The sequence below is a fragment of the Pteronotus mesoamericanus genome, unplaced genomic scaffold, assembly GCF_021234165.1.
Source record: "Pteronotus mesoamericanus isolate MK-2021 breed Mesoamerican mustached bat unplaced genomic scaffold, CSHL_Meso_final contig_246, whole genome shotgun sequence".
Classification (NCBI taxonomy): domain Eukaryota; kingdom Metazoa; phylum Chordata; class Mammalia; order Chiroptera; family Mormoopidae; genus Pteronotus; species Pteronotus mesoamericanus.
Genome location: NW_026555104.1, coordinates 481762 through 505851, shown reverse-complemented (window position 1 = coordinate 505851; position 24090 = coordinate 481762). Strand labels below are relative to the sequence as shown.

At 44.7% G+C, this 24090-nt stretch overlaps 1 protein-coding gene across 2 annotated transcripts in view; it reads left to right on the top strand.

Moving 5' to 3' along the window:
* Positions 1-4318: 4318 nt before the first annotated feature.
* Positions 4319-24090, top strand: part of TEX2 (testis expressed 2) — a 92791-nt gene continuing 73019 nt past the window's right edge. For both annotated transcript variants that reach the window (XM_054573028.1, XM_054573027.1), the window contains exon 1: positions 4319-4440. The gene's annotated coding sequence lies outside the window, so the exon portion shown is untranslated. The remainder of the gene's footprint in view (positions 4441-24090) is intronic.

Here is a 24090-nt window from a genome sequence, read left to right as displayed (position 1 = left end):
CCCAAACAGCCCTCAGAATGACAGAACTTTGAGACATTTATATTTAACAACCTCGGGTCTCATGTTTTAACTAGCAAAGTAAATAATCAACATCACTCTGCTGCTCCATGATGGCCAGGAATTATTCACAGGAGCAGCAACCCACTGAGAGATGTCCTTCTCTAAAGTCCCAGAAGATGTCCCCCTAATAGCTCTTCGCACTCCTGCTACTTAAGGGGTGAGGTGTTGTGGTAGGGACGAGAGATGTCTCAGATCTCCACGACAGTGGCAGTCCTTCCAATTACGAGCAGGTTTTTATTTTAGAAGGGAAAGCTTGCCAGGAATGACGCTCTTCCCATCCCCGATGGTGGCGCAGATTGGCACGGAATGAACAGAAAGGGCTGGAGGCTGCACGGTCTCTGCTTATTCTCCATAAGGAACGGGGTGGGCGGGGCGGGATGGGGGGACAACCCAGGAACTGAATGTCTTTGGGAACTCCAGTTCTGTGGTCACGCCTGACCTTGTCACCGTCCACAGTTGTTCTTCTGTGAACATCTTGCCTCCCCCATCCCACTCCGAATGAACTCAAAATCTGGATCTCCTGTCCTGCCCCGACATGTTGCCTCCCATTCATCCTCTCCTCTTTGCATTTTCCTTTATCTCCCTCCAACATAGACCCCATGAGCAGACCTCTCCAGGTTGTCAGTACCCCAGATTGTTTTGTGTTTCTCCATCTCCTAGCCCCGTAAATGCCTGAGTCTGGCTTCTCCGCACCTGGGCCCAGCTGCGAAGCCCTGGATAACCATCCATTTGCGGTCCTGGGGCTCGTGGGGCTGCCTAGGATTCTTTCTCTCTCTCAATCTGGCAGCGCCCTCTTTCACTTCTCTCAGCGACTTTTCCAGTTCTCCACTGTTTCCCTCAAAGCTGCTGTTATCACCTCTCACCCACTCTCAAGAGATGACTTTGCTTCTCACTTTAGAGCTAAAAAATAGAAGCCAACAGGCAGGAATTTCCTCAACTTCCCGTCCTTGACCTGTGAATGAACCCACACCCATACCCTTTCTCTCTGCATCCACCTCCTCTTGGTATCAGAGCAGACCCTCTTCCTGCCTCTGGCGACTCCCCTGTCCCCGGTAGTCTCCTGGCCAGCCTCTTCACTCTCTTATCTTAGCTCTTCTCCTAGGGAGCCTCTGCATTTCCAGCTCTACTTGCACCTCTTTGGTCCGTGACCCCAGTGATCTTCTCATTTCCAAATCCCAAGGTCTACTGCTCAGGCCTGTCTAAACTTGGCCCTTCTGAAGCATGTGTTGCTGTTGACCACTCCTTTCTTCTCCAATCTATTCTCCTTTGGTGACAACACTCTTACTTGTTTTTTGTTTTTTACCACCTTTCTGGTTTCTGACCACCGCTAAACATTACTGGGGTTCTCCAGAGGTCGTAAGTGCCTATTCTGTGCCCCAGAGCTCCTCGGGTCTCGGAGGGCTTACTTTTGTGGAAGCCTTTACTGGGCTGTCAACTTGTTGGTCTTTCTCTACTAGATCTAATGCCTGAAACTCACCATGTTTACACTTCAGTAACAAGTAACTTCATCTCCATCCCTCCTACTTACCACACCACCTGGTACTCACTCAGTTCTCAGTGATTGTTCATTAATGGTGCAGCTTGTCGCACAATGTCATCTTCACATTTTTCAGATGTACAGGTAAATAAACTTTTTTTTGTTTTTAGATACTTTGTAACCATTTCTCCCTCCAAAAGTGCAATGCAGTATCAAAAAGCTGAATTAAAAAGCTAGGAATATTTTTTGGTTTAGAGTTTCATGAGAAAAATAGGGATTACCTTGAAATGTTGTACTCAGGAATAATGCAAGTGTACCAGAACTTATGCTGGTTTAAGCTGGAGCCTGGCTTGTGGGAGAGACTGGGGTGATGGTTGGGAGAAAGGGGGGTCAAATGCCAGAGTAATAACTTGGGCTTGCATTTCTATGACTTCTACCTCTACTGCAGGTGGAACAATTTAGTTCACTTTGTACATGCTGTTCACATAGAGCAGCTATTTGGGGGACGAAGTAAGAAATCTTGTTCAATGCCTGAATTTAGCATCATAATCCCTGACCTTTGTCATATGTCACTATAATGAGTCACTGATGCCAAGCTGTAAAATTGCTGTTTCCATTTGTAAGTTCAAAGTATATATATATATTCATATATATTTTCTTTATTTGATTTTAGTTTCATGCCTGACCAAGGTGGCAGAATTGTTATTATCCCATTTTATAGACGAACAGTCTCAGGCTCAAAGAGATTTAATTATATAACTTGCTCAAGGTGGAACAGTGATAAATTACAGCAATGGAGCTTCCATTTCAAGACAGTGCTCCCGTATTACACTGTCTTTTGATGAAGATTGGTGATAGTTGCTTCTTTTGCTTTTTGAAGTTATGTGTCCTGTTTCTAGTAGCAAGAAAGGGCCTTGTGACAGGTGCTGGAGCAGAGCAGTTAGGGGAAACCTGGTCTTTATGGTCATTAATGCTGGCTCTTTAGCTGGTCTGTGATCTTGGACACATCCCTATCCTCTGTGAACTTTGGCTTCTGCATCTGTAAAGTGGAGAAAAATAACAATCACACCTACCACACAGGGTATTATAAGGTTTCAATGGATAAATACATACAAAGGCCTTGACATAGTATCTTGGGCATAGAAACCTCTTAATTGGCACGCTATGTTAATGTTACATCTTCATTTATTTTTCAAAGCATCCGAATTCCTCAGTTACAAAAAGAAGGACTCTTTCTAAGTATTCATTATTGGATCTTATTGGCTTCTAGTTTGAGGTGAGGTTCATGGTGTATGAATTAATCTAATAATTATGTAGGGCTTGGCACAGGCACTCTGAGAAGCACACTGCCAGCTTCCAAGGACCCTTGCTGTGGTGTAGCCTCAGGGCCCATGCCTACCCCTCCTCCTGAGGTGGGGATTTTAAGATGTGGCTGAACAGAGTCTTGGGCTCTTTCTCCATTGACAATTGCCCTTGATGCGTACTTCCAGATATTCAAGACTGGAGCCCTCTTCTGCTGAGACAAGAGTTCCTCTGCTTTTGGGAAAGGCCAAGGGCTTGCAAGTGGTGATCCCCACACAATGTCCTGGCAAGGCTGACCAGTGTGTGTGGAGCTGTCCCTGGTAAACACAGCACCCACTAGATATCACAGCAAAAAATGGGTTGTTGTATGAAGCCATTCATTCCTTGTAGAAGGGGCTGGGTGGAAGGGGACTGACCTTGAAGTTGAGGTCAGTGACTTCTGGGCCAGGTGTGTGTCTGGAACACCAGGAAGTGGGGAGAGGTGTGGCTGGCAGGGTGAGCAGAGCTTGATGGCATTGGAATGAAGCTCCAGAGGGCAAGGCACACTCCTGGGATTATGACTGGGCCTGGTAATGGCGATGGGGAAGGGTGTGTTTGCCATTAAGGTATTGAAGCATTGTTTCACAAGTTAGAGAACAAGGCTGGCTTTTTGCTCCATCCTAGCCTTTCAAACTCAGTTCTTAGCATGACCCACTCAGGGAACTGTTCTGAATTTCTCAGTAGGTGACCTCCTGCCCAACTAGCAAGTCTCTCGACCATATTAGTTATTTTGAGAATAAAAAAGAGTTGAGCTTTATTTTTGGCAGTTGAATTTGAATTTCGTTACTATGATGGACTTGAAATATGTACCCGTGTGGCTCTTGCACCACGTACGTCAGAATCACTGTAGGGGAGAGGTGTTGAAAAATGCACATTTCCCCAGTCCCACTGCACAAACAGAGAATTAGACACTCTCGGGCGGGACCCAGGGATCTGCTCTTTAAAATATTCCAGGGTGAGGCTGAGGATGTTCTTTTGAAAGCCAATGTCTGGGATCGGACGGGGATAGATGTGTCTGACGGCCTTGTAAAACTCAAATCTGAGTGAATTCGCCCAGCTGCAGACCCCTGGTTTTCCGCGCCTCAGTTTCTTCCTCTGGCAGGACGTGGTTCTGTCTCTACTTGTTGCTAGGCTGCAGGACAAGGAAATAAGTGCAAAGAGCTGTGGAAAGCTGTGGAGCAAGGTTGGGAGAGAAGAGCAGGTCTCTTCTCACCGGCTCCCCCAGGTGACCCTGCCAGCCACCTCTCTCCCCCAGCTCTGGAGGCGGTGGCTCCTTTAACAGGCCCGACCAATCGCCCGCCCATTTCCGCAGCCGGTCCTCAGTACGCAGGTAGGGGCTGGATTGGCTGGGCCTGGCGTGCAGCCTGCTCCGCCCCCACCGCTCTGTGGTTGGCGGCGGCTGCCGGCTGCCGCGAGCGCGGGGCGGTCCGCTGGCGGGGCGGGGCGGCCCGCGCCCGGGATAGGGCAGGCGGCGGGACGGCAGCTGGAGCCTGAGCCGGAGCCACAGCAGCCACGGAGTATGGAGGCCGGCGCAGTACAATGAGGCAGCCAGCGGATCCGGGGTGAGCGCGCCAGAGCCGGGCGACCTATAGAGGGAGAGCCCGCGGAGAAGGCCCGGGCAGGTGGTGGTCCGACCCCCGCCGGCTCCAGGGTACGCTCTGGAGACAGCGGCCGTTGGCGCTGCGGGGCGCAGGAGTAGGGGGTTGGGGGTGGGGAGGGCTTTGGGGGGGACCCAAGGCCCTGCCCTGCTGTCAAGGCTCGGGGGTTGACACGGACGCCCACTCGCGACATGCCTCCCCGACCCTTCCTTCCTTTGGGGCAGTGTGGGATGGTTTGGGCTTGACCCTGGCCAGAGGTACTGGCCCTCCAGTCCTCCTAGCTGCAGTCCGCAGGCTCCCTGCTTGGGGCTCCGGGCTCGCTGGGCCAGGGAGAATCGTCTGCACGCAGAGTAGGAATACAGCCTGTAATTTTATGAATGGGGCCCCGGGTTCCTGTCGCCCCCTTGCCCAACGTCGCGAAATGTTTGGAAGTCGAACACTGCAGTTACTTTTACGCGGATCTGTCAGAGGCTGTTGGCGCCTAGGGTTGTTTTTCTCCAACTCCTGGAAATCGCGGGTGGCCGTGGGGTGGTTTGCATGCCTTAGACATGAGAGGGCGGCATGCCGAAAGACGGGGATCGGAAGGTTAACAAGTGACATTGGGCCGAGGCCTAATGCCAGGTGTCCTGCCCCGGAGCCCGAGTGTGACGGTAGAGGCTATGTCTGCTGGTGAGCACACACGCAGGAAACGGTGGGAGCGGGAGAAGGAGTGAACAGCCAACTTAAGTTCCACCGCGCAGGCTGCCCAGATAACACGGCTGACGTGGGAGTTGGTGCAGGGGAGTTTCCCCTTTTGAAAAAGGTTTTTGGAAAACTTAGCTCCTCGGTGGGTTGATGGTTACTACATCGGTTGTTATGGGCTGTGGGTACCGGGCATCAAATGAAAAGGCAAAGTCTGCTTCCACCCTCGCTCTGTTTTTAAAAGCTATGAAGTACTTTGTAACTACATTTTATAGACACTGCACAGAGAGGACATGCTCTTTTAGAGTTGAAGGAACAGCGTGGGCACCACGAAGGCAGGGGTGGTGCCATAGTTATCTTTGAAGTCCCAGGCCTTGACACCATGGCTGCTCTGCACAAGAATTGAAAGTTACCAGCCTCTTGCATGTTTTAATGATTTTCATCAAAGGACTTACAGAAGCCAGATGTAAGCTGGAAGGTAAACCATGAGTGTTTTTTTGTATGGAAACCAGTAAGAAAAAAATGGAGAGGCAAATAAATGATCCTTGAGCTCTGGGTTTAGGGAGTGTCTGAGGAGCCTAGGTGTGCGGATTCAGAGCTCGAGGACACAGTGAAGCTTATCTCATAGGAGTATTAGAAGAGTGGAACTGCCATTCCTATTAGCTCTTCCCCAGCCCTCAAACTACTTTAGTATTCTTTCACATTCTTCCAAAAGTTGGTAGTAGGTCCAAACTTACAGATAGCAAGTAAGCCTCCTGAAGTGATGGGGAGGGAGTGGGATTTTTGCCATATAGTCTTTTCCTTTCACGGGAGCTTCTCTGGGAGTGTCACTGAAGGCTGAAGCAGGGGTGTGGAGGGGCTCAGGGTGAACTCAGCTTGTCGGCAGGACAGTTTATCTCCAGGAAAAGGTTCTGTGTCTGAGAGGAGGGAGATTAACAAACTGATTCAGATCAGAAGGTGGTGGTAATGAGACAACTGGCAAGTAACCCAAGGGCATGGACAGATGAGAGGGAAGGGAAAGTTCACGAGTTTGGTTGGGTGGAGTGTGCTGGGCCTTGTTGAGGTTCCAAGAAGAAGTAGAAGGCCCTTGTGTGAGAGGAGTGGAGACATAGCATGCACCATGTGTATTTGTTTGTTAGCGGTTATGTTTTAGATTGTGTCTGGAGGAGAAGCAGGAAAGACTAGGCTTTAGGTAGAATAAATGTATAGGGTGTTTTAGAATTTTGGTCAAAAAGAAATTGTTTGAGGTCAAAAATATTCAACTAATTATTATTGAGAGTCAGGTGTGTGCCCAAAATTGCAAGGCATTGTGGGTTTGATGGAGGGAAGGGAAAAAAAAACAACCAAAAACGGGTTAAGAGTTTGTTTCTATAGCCATATGATTCACCTGCCCTCCAAGTCAAAAGCTATCATCTTCTGAAGCTCTTGAGGAAAGAAAGGGGAGAAATACATAGAATATTACTTAACATAAGAACAAAACAGAGCAATAGGGAAATTCTTCTAGCTGTAGGTCAAGAATCAAACTGAATCTTCAAAGACTGGTTTTTCTGTCAGGTTTGGTATATGACTGTCTTCATTCTTGTATGTATTGATCAGTATCGTTTGATGTGTTAAATTCCTGATCTTTTTTTTTTACCCCCTTTCCACTAGTAATTCATTTACTCAAAAGTTTGGAAGTTCATTAAACAAATAGTGTTTGTCCTCCAGATGCTTCCAGTTCATTCTTTGCCAGAGTATCCCTCAGGGTCTACTTTCTTCTGTCTAATCCTCCTTCTCTCCTGAGGGTCCCTCTTGGGAATTGTTGAAGTCACAGGGAATATTTGTTCTTTGATTCTGTCCCAAAGCAGAAGCAGAAGGTGGCTAGTTTATGTAATTTTCATTTATTTATTTATTATTTAGAGAAGAAGAGGGAGAGAGAAGGGGAAGCAGGGGGAGGAAGAAAGAAAGAGAGAGAGAGAGAGAGAGAGAGACATTGATTTGCTCTTCTACTTATTTATGCATTCATTGGTTTTTTCTTGTATGTGCCCTGACCTGGGATTGAATCTGCAGCCTTGACTAATTGGGTCAACACTGTAATCAACTGAGCTACCTGCCCAGGGCCAGATGGTGGCTAGTTTAAAAAAGAGAACATTTGTTGAAGTTCAACTTTGCTAGGTACTACTGCTTTCTACACACACACACTCTCTCTCTCTCTCTCACAAGGTCCAGCACCAATAATACCGTTTTTTAATTACAAAATCATAAGCATGTAATTCTGTAACATAACTATCACACCTGAGCACAACATATGACATTTTAGGTGAAATGTTCAAATTGCTGCCTCATGTGAGACATTCTCATACCCCACCAACCACACTCAAGCAAGCCTGCCTTCTGCCAGAGCCTGTCTGTCTCCCCTCCAGCCCTCGAGCATCCCACTAATGGAGCGAGCCTCATTTTATAGAACAGGAAACTGAGGCTCAGAGTAGTTCATTAACTTGCCCAAGGTGATTAACTGGTTAGACAGTGGAGCAAGAATGTCAATCTGGGACTTGATGATTACAAAACATGCTTTTAATATTAGACCATGCTTTTTTTCCCAGAAGAGGAACAGCGGTTTATTCAAGATAGTCTTTCGACACGTGAAAGATCAGGTGCAGAGATGTTTGGAGAATTGCTGCAGTTAATGTGCTTATGGTAGAGCAAGAATTAGCACCCCATGTCCTGCCACTCCACCTGGTGCATTTATGGGTGATTCATGTAGCCATGGGGAAATTTGAGTTTACTGTTGTGAAAGGGTGATCAGATTTACCAGGCCTCTATCCAAATGCTTCCATTTACAAGCATGGTAACGTTGGGCAAATTATTTTCTCTCTGCATCATTTTCTTTAGGTGGGACAGTATTCACATTTCAACAATGTTAAGACAGTACAATTTGTCTCATCTTAACATTTCTGAAAAAAAGTGTCTTATAATCTATGGGGTCTTACAGTTGTAGTTGTCAGATGAACTACGGTAATTCATCTAATTCTTTATATCTAGTTGTGGGGATTTCATGAAGTCACTCATGTGTCTGGCACATAAGAAGCACCTAGTAACAGCTGATGCTGTGGAATGACGGAACAGAAGGTTAAGTGGCAGGTGGCTCTGGGGAGCATCTCGTAAAGTTTGCCACTCAGAGCTCAGGCAGTAATCCCTGATCTGTGGGTCAGAGGCACATTTTTCGAATTTGCTTGGAGTTCTATCCTTTGGCTGACTCTTGTCCCCGTGAGAAGCATTAACTTCAGGAGCTAATGAGCCATGGACGGACGGCTCCCTTTGTCCTGCTTTATTTGCTGAGGTCTTTGTCAACTTTAAATCCCAAGATAAAAATAAATATCGTTGTAAGAAGATTGGAAACCTACACTGATGTGAATACTCTTACATGTGAATTTTAAAGCACCTCAAGGTTATATACAGAATTCTGTGTTGCATCTTTCTAAACTGCTTAATTGCATTGCATGAAATGTCCATGAGACATTAATCAGAAGGATGCCAGGAGGTCATGAAAGTACAGAAGCCCTTGACTGGCCTTGGGTGAGATAGAAAGAGCACTGGAGTTGGCATCAAGAGGTGCCTAGGGGTTTCACCTGTTATCCTGTTTATGCCGGGGGTTTATCCTGTTATGTAGGTTCTTGGGCACATCGTTTCACCACTCTGGGTCTCGAGGGTCTCTTTTCCGAAATGAGGACTAGAGTCCCCTCCCCTCGCTCTCTCCAACACAGTGTCATAGATTTTATGTGAACTTAATGAATCTAAGGATATGAGAAATTAAATGGATGAAAGTAGATCATTCAGTATTCCCAAAGTCTCAGTTGGATGTTTGCGATAATGCTTTGTAAAGCAAAATAACAGTAGGCAGGTGGTAACAATATGAGTTAGCTATCATTTTTGGAGAATTGCTTCATGCCAGGCACTGCTTCTACTTTTAAACCTCCCATTCCCCTATGAGTAGTAGATAGTATTACCAATCTTATTTTAAGATGAGGAAGCAGATTCAGAGAAGTCAATTAACTTGTCCAAGATCACAGAGCAAGGACAAGGGCTTTTAGGTGCATTGCATACCTCAGGCTTATTTATGTTGCTCCCCAGTATGAGTTCTATGGCTATTTCAGGTAGACCCTGCCTCATCTTGGAATCCTCTCAAACCATGCACCCTGCAAGTTTCCCCAGTTTAAAAAGGAAGAGTCTCGCTGTTTTGAGGTCACAAATTCCTAACCTTTTATTATGTACTGACACCTGTTTGAATTCTGAGTTCTCAAGGAGGAGATCGGCTGTTTAACCTAGTGAATAATTCTAATGGGAGTTGCAGAAGACTTGAATCCTTGAAAGTTTTTCTTTTTTTCTTTCCTTTTTTAATTTTAATTTTTATTTATTTTAAGAGAGAGGAGAAGGGAGGGAGGAAGAGAGGGAGAGAAACATCAGTGTGTGAAAGAAACATCTATTGGTTGCCTCTCACTTGTCCCCGACTAGGGATCTGGCCTGCAACCCAGGCATGTGCACCAACCAGGAATCGAACTGGTAACCTTTCAGTTAACAGGCTGGTGCTCAATCCACTGAGCCACACCAGCCAGAGCCAAAAGTTTTTCTTTAGTGAACAAAAGCTGTCGGCCAGGTCACAGTGAGCATAAGTGGGACTGTTTTGAGGAGAATCTAACCTTTCCATGTTGAAACTGGTGGTAGGATGGGAAAAAGGCATGGGCTTTGAAACAACCGGATAACCTTTGTCTTTTGGGTTTGCCTGGATGTTGGCTCTAAGGACTCCCCCTAAGAAGATGATTGGAAATAACAAACTGAGTACCTCCCAGCTTATCCTAACAGTTGAGAACAGCATAGGGCAGGAGGGGCTCTCTTCAGTCATAAGCTTATTGAGGATTTAAGATTTAAATCCACCTCTTGGGTTGCTCCTGCAAGTAACCTTTCAGAATCACAATATACTTTTTAGAAGAATTTCATTTCTCTTTTGTTACTGAAAGCTGACATAAGCTGGCCTGTTCTCTTATTCAATTTTGAGTCCTTCCTTATGTATAATGCTATCTTTTAGGCAGTGCTCCTAAAGCTGGTTATATTTATCATTCGGTGCTTGAAATAGGAAATTTAAAAACCTTTTCACTGAAAGTACTGGCTGAAGAATGATTATTAGTCTTTCAACAAAAATTTAAGCATCTTCTGGAGCGCCAAGCATTGTGTTTGCTATTGGAAATCCAGTGGGAAGCAAAGCAGATGTGTTCCTGCCAACACACAGTGCATTATCTAGTCTAGACAATAAACAAATCAACAAACATATGCATCATATATATTAAATTGTGACCAGTATGAAATCCTGATCCTCTGAAGAAAAAGAACAGCGCACTGAGAAAGAATAAAGGAAAGGAGCCACCAACTGGGAGTGTTGAGAAGAGCATTTCAAGAGAGGGGCGACACGTGGAAAATATGGCTGCAATGAGGAGGGACAAAGAGGAGGGGGTGAAGGTGGGAAGGGCAGGCAGGCATGTCACAGGAGGAGCAGCACAGGGTAGAGGTGAGAAGTTGGGGGTCAGGAGCCAGACACTGCTTGAAGGGCCTTGGGCATTTCTTAACCTCTCGATGCCTGAGTTTCCCACCTCTGAGTGACTGTGAAGATTGAATGAACTGGTGTCTGGAGAGCCCCAAGAGTAGTACCTGGCATGTGTGGTAAGGGCTGTGGATAGGATTTGCTGCCTCCCAGGCAGCGGGGAACTTGACCTAGAATGGATGAGCTTCTGTTCTTGATCAACACTGTGATCATTTCCTGTGTAAGGGCTGAAGGTAAGACTGAGATGGCTAATAGGTTTGTCTGCTGGAGGCATTCTAAGGTCGCTTAGCATTGGACAGTCTGTAGTGCGCTGTACCTGGGGAGCACTTGCTGTGGAGTCTTGGCTCTACCTGTAGGAACCTGTGCAGTGGGTGCGATGCCCAGATGAAGCCAGGGTGGACCGGAAGTGCTTGTTCCTCTGCTCCTTTCTGCAGTTTTCTGTTTTAGTGTTTGGACATGGAAGGTAGATCCTTAGCCTTTTTTTTCTGATAAGAGGCAATAGAGGCCAGTTGCCTTATTACCAGGTGATCAAACAGGGTGACTCAGAGCTGCTATGTGCACCCACATGAACCGCATCTCCAGTGTAATTTGCTGTGGTGCTTTGACACCTGGAGGAACAACCACACCTTGGGATTACATAGGAGGAGAACATCATAAAATGAATCACTGGCTTTGGTTCTTTGGTTTGGCTTGGATGTTCAGTAAAATGCTATGAACCCAGCTTTATCAAAATTTATAATTATCCTATAGCATATTTATTAGAACTGATCAAGTTTGTATATAATTGCATTAGTCCTTTTTTGAAAAGAAACTTTTATTCTGGAAACATTTTCAAAATTCACAAAGGTAAATAATATAATGAACTCCGTATATCGATAACTCAGTTTCAGTAATTATCAACATTTTGATAATTTTGTTCCAAGATAGTTCCACATTTGAAGCATTGTTGGTGGATTTTCTCTCACAGTACAAATATATCTTTGGAATATAAAATCATATGGTAGATATGGTCCCATAGGATTGGTGTTAGTTGAAATTCAGAATCTGAAATAAACATTTCTTGCAAACCCCTTATAGACTTGCTAATGAAAAGCAGGCATAAAAAATTAGAGCTCTTTCAGTTAATCTATGTATTTACTAAATATTGACTGTATTGGGTAGTGTGTAGGATATATATGTGTGTGTGTGTGTGTGTGTGTGTGTGTGTATATATATATATAGTAAGACAGTTTCTGTCCATGGTGACTTGTAAAATCATGGTCCCTTTCTTTCCCACAAGGAATCACAAGGTTATTCTCAAACATTTCTAGCAAATGAAATTTATACAAAGCCCAAACTATGAAATTGACTAAAAAAGTAGTATTCGTGGTATATATTAAGTTCAAATTATAGCACTCACTTGTAAAATCAAAGGGACACAGTTAAATAGGTTGCAAGTCTCTTTATGTTAAACTTTTGTGTATTCTTTAAGTGGAAATTGAAATCAACTGTGCTTGAACCCTGTGGCAACGACTTTGTGGAACTCTGTCCAACAGACCCTTTCGTAGCGTTGGAAATGTGCCATATCTGTTCTATTAGTCTGGTAGCCACTAGACACATATGACTGTCGAACATTTGAGACATGGCTAGTGCAACTGAGAAACTGAAGTTTTAATTTTAATTAATTTTCATTTAACTAGCCACATGTGGCCACTTTGGACAGTGTAGCTCCAGGGTTTATAAAACCATCAGTCTCCATGATAAGATGGAATCCAGCACAAATTAATTTCAGCAACAAATGAAAGCACAATTCAAATGTCGTTCCTGAACTGAGCACATTTTAGGGACAAGGAGTTTGATTTCATAGAGGGAAGAACTGCCTGTTGGGGTTCATGGTCTTCCTGTAAGAGCAAGGTCTTGGTGGTTTAAAGACCTGGAGAAGTTAGATTGCATGCCATGCCTCTGGGCCTGAGGATCTTCTGAAATGAGGAGTGAATCTCCTGAGTGGGAAGTGCTTGTGTTGCTTGTTGTGTTGCAGATTGTCTCTTAAGAGGTAGAGAGGCCTCTCTTAAGTGGCTCATGTGAAGGTTTCAGGAGGTAGGATGACCCAGCTTTGGGAGTTGTATTCGCTGCCAGGAGTATTTGGAGGCTCAGAGGAGACATGCTGAGAGCCTTGGTCATTTCTTTATCCCCAGCATATAGTAGACTCTTGATAAATATATTTCAAAAGTGGATGATGGCTTTTAGGAATAGATTTAAGAGCAAATAAGAACAGCTTTAAATTTATCTAGAAATCCAGACAAATAAGTGCCAAGGGAAATTTAATACCAGTGAGCTATGGATTATGCATAGCTAGTGTTTTCTGCCAGAGGAAATTGACATTTCTCTTCTCTGAAAATGGAAGCTGGCCTTTAGGCTTTAGTAAGTGTTGATTTTTATCTTGAAACATCTCTCGAATGATCTCTTTCTTTCCAACTTCACTGCCACCACTGTAGTCCAAACGACCATCTTTTTGCTTGGAAGAGAGCAACTGCCGCCCCCCACTGCCCTCCCCGCAGCCACTTCTACTCCCTTCTCATCTCTAAACCCCACCTCAATCAGAGTGATTTTAAAATTTCAATATGATCATGTCATGCCCTTGCTTAAAACCCTGTGAAGGCTTCTTGTTGCTCCTGGGATAAGTGTCACATAGTGAACCTGTTCTGAAAAGTGGTGTGATGCGGCCACTGCTGCCTTCTACTTCCGCCTGGGCCTGTGCCTCTCCTCCTGATTCATTATCTTCCAGGCATCTTTCTGTCCCCAGCTGGAAGGAAACTGGCCTTGCAGGAACTGAACCACCTGCTCCTTCTTTAGGAAGTGGCTCCACCCCCTCAACTCGCTGCCTGTTTCTCTGGTCCTTTGTAACACTTCTCACCATTTTTTATTCCATACTCGTTAGTAGTCATCTGCTTTTCCCCTTCCTCCACAGGGTAGGGACCGTGTTGGTTTTGCTCACCATTATATACCAAGTACCTAGCATAGTATCTGACCCATTGCACAAGCTTCATAAATGTTCGTTGGGTGATGAATAAATAAATGAATGTAAGCACACTAGAAAACAAGGGGGAACTTGAGAAATACAATTTAAAATTTGGGTTTATTGGAGAGATTGAGTAGTTTTCAGAGTAGAGTAACCCAAGAAAGGAAATAAGGGGGAAAGAGTCCATGGGGTTTTATCACTGGAGCATTGGATTTAGAGCTGCCTTACAGTAGAAACATGTTGTCTGCCCTTGACCCAGAATTGAAAGGCTTTCGCACACCAGGTTAGAAGGGTGGCCCTCTTATCTGGACAGGCTTCCTGTCCCAGCCTCAGAAGGCATCGTTCTCTCACTGAATATGTCATCGGTAGCATGGAGCTCCAATTTGAGACTTCAAGATTGGAGCCTTCCCTCTGCAGCCCACAGTCAAGGATGTAGTACTCTTCCTCTCTCCGCAGAAGGGAGGGATTCTGCCATTCGCATTGTCTCTCTCTCCTCCCTCTCACGCACCGCCCTCAGTGCTATTAGCAAACCAGAGTACTCTGTCCTAGGGGGGGTGGGGGGTTGGTTGGGGGTGTTGGGCGGGTGTTGGGCGGGTGTTGGTTAGTAGCCCTCAAGGGGCCCCAGGCAGCAGTAGGAATTCTGATTGCACCTCGGTGGGGTAGAGGCTTTCTGCTGTGAGAACTGAGGCAGCTGTGTTTAGACTGGATCCTGCAGCTGGGGATACTTGTGCTCTTTCAGAGGCCAATTTCTAGCTGAGGGGAGGAGCCTGTCAGTGCTCTAGAGATCCACTTGTCACAGGAGGGGTGGGGGGATGCTCATAGGAGACACCTGGATCTTCAAGGGGCACTTTGAAGTTCTAAATAGGATATGGAAAGACTTGAGGCAGAGACGGTGGTTCAGTTTCTTCTAAAACTTTTGTGATGGCGATTCTGAAAGAGAAAATTGATATGGGATGTCACTAGCTGGTTTTCTAGGTAATGTTTCTCTTGTTTTGTTTTGTTTTGTTTTGGAAGGAAGGGACTGGTTCTTTAGATCAGGGTGTTTGATAACTAGAGAGGAGGTAGTTCCTGAAGACCCGAGTGATGTGTTTTCTGGCTAAGAAGGCTTTAAGCTGAATATTAAAGGTACAAAAGAGAAAAATATACAGAAAAATTACAGAACCAAGTATTATAGAGACTGTGGCTTTAGTGGTGCCCAGAGACTCTTGAGTAGAAATTAGCACAAAGCTGGTTGAGAACACTCCTGAGGGGAGGGGGTCTGCTGTCTAAACTCATGCCTGAGAGTGAGCAGCTAAATGCCTCCATGCGTGGGAAACCTTGGCAGCACAGCCAGGTAAATGTGATCTGGTGGAAGGTTGGATTGGAATAGAGCAAAGTGCTATGGGTACACCTGGCTCCAAAAGAAAACCCTAGGAGAGAGTCCCTTTGTGTGCCCTGATCATGGAAAGCTTGATGGAAGCATTTCAGTTATGGGGGAAAAGCAGGGGGCAGGTTATGTCATTGTAGGACTCTGCCTGCTGGACTGAAGGGGCAGTTTTTTTCATAGACATATTTTAAAAGAGGCCCCCTGACAGGTGTAGTAGACCATTCAGATATATGAGGGGAATTTTATTTAAAGTGGACAATGTGGTAAATTCTAACCCTAACTTGCTGAAAATTTTACCACTGAGAGCAGGTAGAGGCGTGCGCGTGCGTGTGTGTGTGTGTGTGTGTGTGTGTGTGTGTTGGGGGGGGCGTGGAGCTGCTGGGACTTCATGATGATAAGGAAAAACGGATTGAAGGTGAGGATGGGGTAGAGCCAGCAGAGGGCGAGGGAGCCAGTGACTGCAGCCCAGAAACAGCTCGGGCTCAAGCAAGCTGGCCCCACAGCTCCCGCTCTTAACCACCAGTCACTGGGCTGAGCATCTTCTGCCTTGTATTTTTGTTTCTTTTGACAAAATAATGGACCTGCTCCTCATGGAAGCTGCAAGAGGAACCATCTTGGTGTCCTCAAATCCAGATGCCTGTTAGGAATGACCTCTTGAATATTCCCGATAGGGTGACTATTTTGAGGTGGGCCCTCCGTGGTTTCCCCTCCAGTACCTGTGCTAGGAAGTCTGAAGGGAGCTGTCCCCGGGGAAGATTGAGCTGCTTTCCCGAAGTTCAGAGGCAAGAGTGAAGTGGAAAATCAGTCAGTGCTAGAAAACCCCTGAGAAATAGGTTGCTTTTGTTTTAATTTCCCTGTAGGCAAGTGTCTGTGGGGATATATGATGAGTGGTGTTCAGTCCTGATGGGGCAGGTTAATAGTAAAGCAGGAACATGAATTTTTTTTTTTTTTTAAGGCTGAAACTGCCAACAGAAATGACTATTGATCATGCTCTGAGCTAGAGACCAAACTCTTTTGATCAGCCTAGCTTTTTCTTGAGACTTGACTGTGTTCGAGAGGGGTGTTGGTGGGGCTTAATATAGCCTGAAGTCAGTTTTATTTCATGAGGTCTGGTTTGTGGTACGAAAACCTCATGGAAGGAAAAAACACATCTCGAGTTTCTGAATTAGGTGATAGAGTTGTTTTGGCAGCAGATTGTAGCAAGTACAGGGCCTAGAATTTTCTGGGGCAGATGGTTAAGAGGTCCTTCCAACAATATGAATTTATAATGCCAGAATGTTAGTCTTGAAAACTAAAATATAAAGCATGTTTAAAATACAGTTTTTTGACCTACAGCTTAGAAGAGATCTTCCAGAAATTGTAGGTTTAACTACTTTTAAAACCTAGCTTGACTATGGCCTGGTAAGAATTTTAGCCATTTTGTGTGATTTGTCAGAACTGACCCATTAGTTTCAACTTCCCTCCCAAAAACGCTCTCCTGCTCCTCTGGGGCCCCCTTCTACAGTGTGCCCCAGCCTCTCACCCAGCACTGTGGGGTACGCCCAGGGGGCGGGGGTGGGGAGGCTGTTGATTGGCTAGTACTGAGTGAGAAGGGCCCTTTGTAGCAAGCTAAGGGGGGGAAAAAGGTGTGGTGGAGGGATTTTTTTTTGTCACATTTTTCTATTTTAGGAGTTTATTTATACAGGTGCTGAAATTGGGATTTAAAGTGGGAATGAGAGGTTTTTGCAACAGTAAAGCAGGTGCAGGTACCTGGTTCAGCCCTGTCAGTTCCTGTTCCTGCCTGTCATTGTAGGTCATATATCACTATCTTTCAGTGGCCCTGCTGGACAAGCAGGAAGCTTAGAGACTGGCTTCAGAAGCCACATTCAACAGCTATATGATTTCAAGTCAAATTCTTTGAGGCTTGAGAAATGATCAAATAGGCTGATCAAATAGGTCATCCCCACATTGAGTCAATACAGGCTGGTTATCCACTGATCTCTTGAGCATTCAGCAGATGATGTTGCTCAGAAGACAGTGACTGTGCTTGGGGACTGTAACTGGGCAGGTCCCAGACTCTTGCAATGAAAGTCAGTCTTCTGTGAATCTCTTAAATGAAGTCCTTACCCACTTTGCCATTCCTGTTAAGGAAGGTCTTTGAAGAATCTTAAAGCAAGTACTACTTGGATAGCACTACACATGATAAATTATTATAAATGGTTAATTAGGTTATCCCCCCAGATTAATTCCTTATAAGTCGTTGTGCTTTTTTAACTTAAGCACTTAAGTATGTTTTGGAATTTTCTTGTGGAGCATCTAGAAAGTAAGCAGCAATTTTTCCGTTAAGATCTTGGCACTAGGAGTAAAAATACCAGCACAGCTTTGGGAGGCACCTAGAAGGCTGTCATCTCTGTAGAGCAGGGCTTCTCCCCGCTCTTCTGTCCTGCCCTGACTCCCAAAAGACCAGCACGTACCATCCAAGGGTGTCGGTCAAAACTCTACCGCTCTTACTCAAAACAATGTAATGAGTTCTTTAAATCAGGGTTTCAGATCTCAGGGAGGGGGAAGAGAAAAATGTGTCTCCTTGCACGCTGAATGTGCCATCTTGTGGAAATATGTGTATGTGCATTTGGTGGTGACTGCATGGTCCTTGATTCATCAGGTTTTCAAAAAGCCCTTGAAAGAGAAAGGTTAAGGAAGAACTCCTGCTCTAAAGGCCCTTGTACCTCTCTTCTGAGAAGGTCTGTCTCTGGCTTTTTAGAATGGAGGCGCCAGCTAGCAGTAGCGGGGGAACCCAGAGCACAGACTGCCGATTCCTGACTGCGGGAGTCCGTGCAGCCCAGCCTGGCCTCTCCTCGTGGTCATACCAGACTATCCCTGGGTTCCTGAGAGTCTCTTTCCTCACTCCTGGACCATTTCCCTTCTCAGATCCTTAAGATATCCTTTGTGGGAGAGCATTGGATAACCTCGGCCTCCAAGCCAGGTACCTGTGCCAGGATATTTTTTCTCCTTGGTTTCTTTAGTTGCTTTTGATTAATGCCTTAATTGCCTGCCCCTTACCCACCCAGCCACCCAAGTTCTCACAGGGCCTCTCATCATTTTTCTTGCATTTATCTTTTCTATACTACCTTCTCTTCCTTTTTCTCCTTTTTTTTTCTCTCTCCCTTAATGCATTCTAAGTTAATCTGTTCTCTGTCATTAGCTTTTTTGTTAGGTCTAGGGATTCTCGTCTGTAGCTAGAAAGGGGTCCATGAGGTAGACAGAGGACCCAGGGGCTGGTCCTCCCAACCCTGTGACTCTGGATGTAGATCCTGCCCCTCCCCGGATGCCTTGGGTGAGGGGGAGGCTTCAGCTCACCCGTTCCAGCCCAGGAATCTTGCAGCCCCAGACGGGTCAGGAACATACACACACCTGGCCGTCCTTGTCACTGGCTCTCTCCTTTTCTCATGTGCCTCGTGTGTCCCATGATGGTGAGCTCTACTCGTGAAAGTATGATTCTGCTTTATATTCTTATTCCAGTTTTGCCCAAGGCAGAAAAGACAGAAGTTATTGCTTTCAGAAAGTTCGTTCTTCCAGAGGCAGGCCAATATATCAGACAATGCTGATGACAAATGCACATTATTGGCAGCAGAACCCTGTTAGCAGAAATGTAAACTACAATAAAAAATGATCACCTTCTACTTTTGTAGTGTAAACTTCTTCTGCTCTCTGACTTTGCCCTCCAGTGATCCAGGGTCGGGTGACGGGGCGGGCAGGGGTCGGCCCTGAAAGGTTGTGGCGGGTTCACCAGCCCTTAGCCCCTTGGCAGCACACACCTTCACGTGAAGGTGGGCACGTGATCTGGGAGGCCTCTGCTTAGGAAACCAGATCTCTTAATTGATAGAGCCACCTCATGAGCTCGTAATGCAAGCTGTTGGTAATTACAAAAAAACCTACTGTGAAATTCATCTAAAATTAATGAAGAGCCAGCACAGTGGATTTTAAATACAGAGGGAGTTAAGGCTTTGGCTGTCAGTAATCTGAGGGTAGACTATTTCTGCCAGGCTTTAATCCTTCACTTCCCCTGCCTCCCCATTGTGCCTGTGGGCTCCCTTCCCACTCCAGCCTGTTCACATTCCTTCAACGCTACCCGTTTTAATGGGGAGCTACTGAAAAATGCAGAGCATTCCCAAGTTAATTGTTTGGGATTATCCATTTTACTTTCTTTTCTATGAAAACAGAGACGTGAAATGTCCAGTATATTTAAAAGAAAATAAAAATTTGGAGAACAAAAATTTGAGAGTGAAAACCAGCTAGATGAGTAGAACATATCTGCTTTTCCTGACTTTGATTTTTTTTAAAGGAACATTGTTTAATATTTCAGTGTGTGTGTGTGTGTGTGTGTGTGTGTGAGCATTTGAAAGTTTCTACATCAGCACTTATATATACTGTGATGAATAGTTAAGGAATTTTGAGGCTAAAATCTTTACTGCTTTGGTGACATTTCCTTTATAGGTATACCATCCCTTGATTTAATAGGAAGGATGTCTGGTCTATATGTGCTTTTATGTGACTTGAAAAGGAACTAACTATTCCATTTAAGTGGATTTCAGTTAGGACAATGGCTTTGAGACATCTCACAATGGTACATTTCTTAGACTCCTAAGATAGAATTGTCAAATTACAACAAAGTAGAGTTAGAAATTATTTTGCAATTTTCTCAGCAGAAGGTAATTTCTCGTTCTGTACATGTAGTCATCCTGGAAATAATAGTGTAAAAGTACCTTTTTCTAAAACTGATTATTTTTCAAATACAATGGGGCCTTTTGGTGTAAAAGAAATGGTAGAGGAAGACTGTAGTTCAGGAGCACAAGCAGAAAGCAGTCATTTTCATCCTCTTTTTTTTGTACCTTTGACCACATTTTTGAAGACCAAAAATTGCCATAGGTATGAAAGAATATTGGTAACTGGGTAGACTGGAAATGAAAGAGAGATTTTCAGAGTAACCAGGCCCCCCTTTTCCATGGCTTGTAGCATTAAAGGATATGTGATTGCTAGCAGGCCCAGCAGCTGGGATTGGTGGAAGTAGAAAGTTCATGTAATCTGCAGGATATTTAAATTTATATTTTATATAAATTTCCATAAGGAGTAAGAGTTTGTCAAAACAGAAAAAAAAATAATTTTGAAAAATGGGAGGGGAAATGTACCTGTATTAATTCTTATAGTGTGTTGAAAAAAAATTTAAATATCAAGGACACAGTTTGTTGTGGGAGCCAGAGAACAGTGGGAACGGCGACTTAAGGGTTACATTTTGATGCAGAAATGCTCAGTCGAAGAAAAAACCTGCCTGGGAGGAAAGTTTCTGTGGAGATGTGCCTTGTGTTTTGAGTGATGTGCTGAAGCGTTGGAGACTCTACATTAATTTTGATTTTTGTTAGGAAGCTGGATAAAATAATGTGTTTCTGAGGAAAAATAGTAACTTATTCTGAACTGTCAGAGCCTTGCTATGGAAATGCCAACATCCATGAGTCCAAAAGCAAATTGAGGAACCAGCATCCTAAGTGCAGACCTCACGGACTTGCCATCGTGATTTCAGGGACTGCGTGCATAGCCATGAGGTCCAGCGGGCTGTTGCCGGGCGCCCCAGAGATGTGAGAGATCTGCTCCCACCACAAATACTGGCTTCCTAGTATTTGTCCTGGGAAAAAGTGTTTGATCCCAAACAATTCCCCACTTGATTGAAACATTGCTCACCGTGAGTGGCTCTGAGAAACTTGGGTTTCCTGAAATAACCCAGAGAATAAAGTCCTGCTGCCCTTGAAGAGTGGTGTTTTAATTTCTTTTGGAATACACACCTTTTTGGCCCTCTGACCACTATGAATTCTCTCCTCAGAAAACTAAACGTCTACACAGATACCAAATTTCGCATTCATATAGTTGCTTAGAATTCTTCATTTAAAATAGTAAGATGCAAAATTTTGAAGAGAATGTTAGAAAGGAGTTTGCTGCTTTTGTAGACGCCATTTTTCATTGGAGGGTTGAGGTGCTTGTTTGGGAATGTATCATATGGGTTGTTCCACAGTAAGATGTAGCAGGGCTGGAATAGGTGGCCAAACTTTATTTATTTATTTTTTAAAGATTTTATTTATTTATTTTAGAGAGAGGGGAAGGGGGAGAGAAAGAGAGGGAGAGAAACATTGACATGAGAGAGAAACATTGGTCCATTGCCTCTTGTACCTACCCTGACCTGGGACTGAACCCACAACCCAGGCATGCACCCTGACTGGGAATCGAACCGGTGATCTTTCACTATGCGAGATGATGCCCAATCAACTGAGCCACACCATTCAGGGCCAGGCCTTATTTTGAGAGAGTTGTACAGTCTGAGAGTGGTTCTTCTAGAAGGTGTGACCCCACTTCCCTCAGGAGCTGGGTCCTGGTATGTCAGGCACTTTATGGCAAAGGTCTTTTTGTCTGAGGGCAGTGTTAGTATGTCTATTTGAAAAAGCAATACCAACTCTGCATTTACTTTCCCGTTTATTTATATGCGTTTCCCCTTCAGAGTAAAAAGACAATATATAGTCTTTGACCTAGTGGGGTTTTAGAACCTGAAATTCATTTGTTAGATAAATTGTTATATTAGTTATAAAGGAGGCATTGCATGCTTTATTATGCATAACGTGATTTCCAAATTCTCCCACTTGAGGATGTATGTTTTTAAGAAAGTACCTCATGAAAACTGCATATATTGGATGTGTGCCCTGCTTTCACATCCTCTGCTGCACTCCAATAGGCCTCGCCTTTGAGAGAAACTAGGGGTGGGATGCAGACAGGACCTGAGCCTCAGGTCTAGAGCCTGGAGTCCTGTTGGTGGCAACAGCCCTTTGATTTGCACTTCAGAACCTCTGGTAGATGGTGACTTGCAAAGGAGCTTTTATATATATGTCAGTACCATCAAGATCTAAGGAGTCACCACTACCCAGGAGTCCCTGCCCCCTGCCCCTTTTTCTGAAGGATTCTTTTCTTTGATACAGCAGCTAGATTGGAATTCATTTTCCTAAAAGAAACGCATTTGCCCAGCAGAAAAAAACAATATTCAGAGTGGTTCTGTGACATGGAGAGGTAGGTACCATGGCCACAGTCCTCAGTTAGGAAGGCTTATGTTCCTGGAAGGATACTATTAAACAGAGATTATTTGAGTTTTAAGGTAGAGCTCACTTTATAGTAGCAATAGTAGCTAGCAACAATGTTATAATATGTTACATTCTCAAGCTAAGATGGCCAATTTCTAAAAATATACTCAGTTGTAAATGATATGTTTATCTTCTGTATTAAATGGAATTTTCTGGAAAAAAACAGGTTACTGAGGTATTATGTGCCGTGTTTTTTGTTTTTTGTTTTTAATTTTATTATTCAGTTAGAGTTTACATTCATTATCACTTTGTATGTTTCAGGTGGACAGCATAGGTGGTTAGACAGTCACACACTTTACCAAGTGTTCCTTGTATTTCTAGGATGTGCAGTGTTCATTCATTCAACCAATAAGTATTTAAGTGCCTACTCTATAGAACGTTGAGGACACAGCAGTGAATAAAAGAAATTTCTGCTCTGAATATTGCTCTGAAAAAGAAAGAATAAGGGGATGGGAAGGCTATACTTTTAGGAAGAGGAGGTCCTGAGAGTTTTTCTGAGAGGGAGACGTTTGAACTGAGTCCTGACATTATATTCACTGCACCGAATTTTGGGGACCAATAATCATCTTTGGGGCCATGGACTTCAGTGGCGCTTCTTTGCAGAGGTATTGACTGATTAATTTGAAGGACCTTTTGAGGAGTTGGGACTTTGGTGTCAGTGACCTTTTGAGTGATCAACCTTAAGTGGTTCTGTGCCCTTTTTGCCTTACTGTCAGTCTTCTTGTGGCAAGAACAGGAGGAGAGATAAGTTGCTGCTGGCCTCTTGGCTGTGCATCAAAGCAGACTTGAGCCTCTCCCTGCTCTCCAGGTTGGTTTTGAGTGGGGCCACTGAACTAGCTTACTGACGGTATGCGTGCCCAGTCTGTGACATGCATGCACTGCTCTTTGTCACTCCACAGGCCTGACGGCCTGAATGCTTTCCCTGGAATGGTCATCATGTGCAAAGGCCAGCTGACCTCTGCTTGGACCCGGGTCCCAGAATTCTGCAGCCTGGGTGCAGGGTGAAGAATTGCAGCTGTTAGCCTAAGACCTTTTTTCCTGAATGTCATTTTAAAGCATGAATCTCAGAATTATAAAACGATCTTTTAGGAAACAGTGTACTTCTGCCAGTGATGCTGCCACCGTTCAAAATATTTGTTCAAAATTTGTTAATCAGCCCTGCAGTTATTCCCGTATCCCCGTAGTCGCTGGGCATATTAATAACCAGTATTTGTATAGGGCTGCAATTGACAGACCCATTGCCATACATCTTCCTGTTGTATTGTTAGCGCTGCCCCCTTTATAAACCAGGAAACTGATTCTATACCAGTCGAGGAAGGAAGGGGACTAGCCATACAAGGAGAAACCTGGGCAGGAGCTTGTGTGGAACTCCTTTCACCCCACACAGATGCTGTGATACCTCATGTTTTATTTTTATTTTTCCCATGTTGTAGATGAAAATCTTTCTGAATCTCAGAAAAATTATATAACTTGCCTGAGTTCACCTAGCTGGGGAGGGGCAGAACTGGGGTTTGCTCCAGGGTGTGTGAGTTGGAAAAGCCTGTTCTTCCCACCCTGCCAGGCGCCTGCCTCATCTGCCCGCGGCCACTTGCGCCTTGTTCCCTTCTCTCCTGTGTATCTCCAGCTCGGCCCTCTTCCTCTTGAGGGTCACCTCAGCTATTTTGCCTAATGTGAGCCAGTGGCCTGTCTGACCGTGTGCCTGTAGGCTGTTGTGGGCTGGGCTGTGGGCACATGGTGCCAAGTTGGGAGGTGCTGCTAAGATACCTGGAGGGTTAATAGACTTTAAAATGTGTGTTGACAAAGAGCTTTATACACACATATATGTATATGTGTGTGTGTGTATATG